Raw genomic sequence first — 2,910 nt, forward strand, 5'->3', positions numbered from 1 at the left:
AAGTTCAACAAAGATCCACCAACTGCTAACTCCATTTGGCGACGGTATGCGCAGTTTAAAGCTTCTGGATGCCTCTGTAAGGGGAAATCAACGGGTCGGCCTGCAGTGAGCGAAGAAACGGTTGAACGCGCGCGGGCAAGTTTCACGCGTAGCCCGCGGAAGTCGACGAATAAAGCAAGCAGGGAGCTAAACGTACCACAGCCGAAGGTTTGGAAAATCTTACGAAAAAGGCTAAAGCAGAAGCCTTACCGTTTACAATTGCTACAAGCCCTGACACCCCATGACAAAGTCAAACGCTTTGAATTTTCGGCGCGGTTGCAACAGATCATGGAAGAGGATGCGTTCAGTGCGAAACTTGTTTTCAGTGATGAAGCAACATATTTTCTTAATGGTGACGTGAACAGACACAATGTGCCATAACTGCGAGCTCGCATCAACGATGCTTTCGAACTCATTGATGGGGACATGCTGCGCCGAGTGTGGGAGGAACTTGATTATCAGCTTGATGTCTGCCGAATCACTAAAGGGGCACATATCGAATATTTGTGAATGCCTAAAAAAACTTTTTGAGTTTTTGTATGTGTGTGCAAAGCATTCTGAAAATATCTCAAATAATAAAGTTATTATAGAGCTATGAAATCGCTTAAATCATTTGTAATAACCCTGTACGCCCATAAACACAATTGCCACTCTCAGGCTGGTCACTGCACCGACTTTTAGTCAGCGAAAACTTGTTATAAGATGGCTTAACTTGCTGACAGAATTAGTTCTAAACTCGTGCAAGGAAACATTACACCACACAGTCCTGAATGAGCGACCACATGATCAACCAACAAGAAGCATGAATTTACTCATAACCCACGACAGAATAGCGAAACAATTAAACTGCCAAAACTACACCTCCCATCGGACAGTAACGAGATGAGGATCACTGTCTTGAATTACACCGGTGCCAGGGACAGGAAACCCGGTCGCCGGAGGCCACAAGGCAGAAGAGACGCTGGTTACACAAAATTATTAATTAATAATTAAACCTTCCACGAACTTAACTTGCAATTATGCTCGAACAGGCAGTACACGACCTCCGATAGCAGAGATCAAGACATCCGACCGCGCACGCGTCGCCAGCGTACCCAACACGCCACGGTCACGCAACAACACGCTCTGTCACCGGAGTTCACGCCTTCTTTGCAACGTTGACGGGTAGTGACCGCACCTTCATGTTAGGTGTCTCCTTTTAAACTCCAGTGTTGAAACGGAGGATTTAAAGAAGCTTTTTAACGTCCCACCAAGGCGAAATGAACAGCAAGTACTCGTGGGGCGATTCTGTATACAATAAACACGCGTGGAGATCTTCCGTCAACTCGACCCGCTCGTTACACACAACCGACATACATTACGTGGCGACTCGGTACAACCGACCACGCCTGCTTCGCGCTGTAGAGCCACACTGCCCTCCCGTGTCCACCACTCTCTCTCTGCGCGCAACACCCCTACTTCCGCGCCACCACACGTGGTTACAACCGGTCAAAGATCTTACTTCCTTCATAGCAGTTTTCCGGAAGCAAAAACGCAGATATCGACAGCAGAGGGAAATGACAACCAAGCAGCCACTTAATGACAGACAACGTATCAAACAAACATGTCAGGGGGAGAAAAGGAAAACCAATGCAATCTCAACACAAGGTGCAGCACGAGTCGATACACGGCTCACTACGTACCCAGTAGTAACCTCTACGAATCACGGATCTTGACGCGGTAGGGTAGATAGCATGTGGCAACGATACAGACAGCCGTTCCGTAGGTGCAACCACAACAGGGTCATACTGCAGACAGTCCAGATTAACGTATGGTTACTGCTGGAGGAGCAGCAGTTTCTTCAGTAGATACGGGGACAACACTCCAGCTTAGCGGCCGTCAAACATCTTTGCTTAAGAGCCAAAATTGACGTGGTAGGGTGACACCTAATTCGAATAAGGATGGAGGGGGGATGAGGGGGGGGGGTAAAGTAAAAAGGCACTCAAATCAAATTCAATTTTCACCAAACCACGGTTATTGTAGAATGCTACACTACTGGCCAATAAAATTGCTACACCGCGAAGATTTGTTACAGACGCGAAATTTTACCGACAGGAAGAAAATGCTGTGATATGCAAATGATTAGCTTTTCAGAGCATTCACACAAGGTTGCCGTCCGTGCCGACACCTACAACGTGCTGACATGAGGAAAGTTTCCAACCGATTTCTCATACACAAACAACAGTTGACCGGCGTTGCCTGGTGAAACGTTGTTGTGATGCCTCGTGTAAGGAGGAGAAATGCGTACCATCCACGTTTACGACTTTGATAAAGGTCGGATTGTAGCCTACCGCAATTGCGGTTTATCGTAGAGCGACATTGCTGCTCGCGTTGCTCGAAATCCAGTACCTGGTAGTACAATATGGAATCGGTGGGGTCAGGAGGGTAATACGGAACGCCGTGCTGGATCCCAACGGCCTCGTATCACTAGCAGTCGAGATGACAGGCATCTTATCCGCATGGCTGTAAAGGATCGTGTAGCCACGTCTCGATCTCTGAGTCAACAGATGAGGACGTTTGCAAGACAACAACCATTTGCGCGAACAGTTCGACGACATTTGTAGCAGCATGGACTATCAGCTCGGAGACCACGGCTACGGTTACCCTTGACGCTGCATCACAGAGAGGGGCGCATGCGATGGTGTACTCAACGACGAACCTGGGTGCACGAATGGCAAAACGTCATTTTTTCGGATGTATCCAGGTTCTGTTTACAGCATCATGATGGTCGCATCCGTGTTTGGCGACATCGGGGTGAACGCATATTGGAAGTGTGGATTCGTCATCGCCATACTGGCATATCACCCGGCGTGATGGTGTGGGGTACCATTG

The sequence above is a fragment of the Schistocerca nitens genome, chromosome 7 (genome assembly GCF_023898315.1).
Source record: "Schistocerca nitens isolate TAMUIC-IGC-003100 chromosome 7, iqSchNite1.1, whole genome shotgun sequence".
In the NCBI taxonomy this organism is placed as follows: domain Eukaryota; kingdom Metazoa; phylum Arthropoda; class Insecta; order Orthoptera; family Acrididae; genus Schistocerca; species Schistocerca nitens.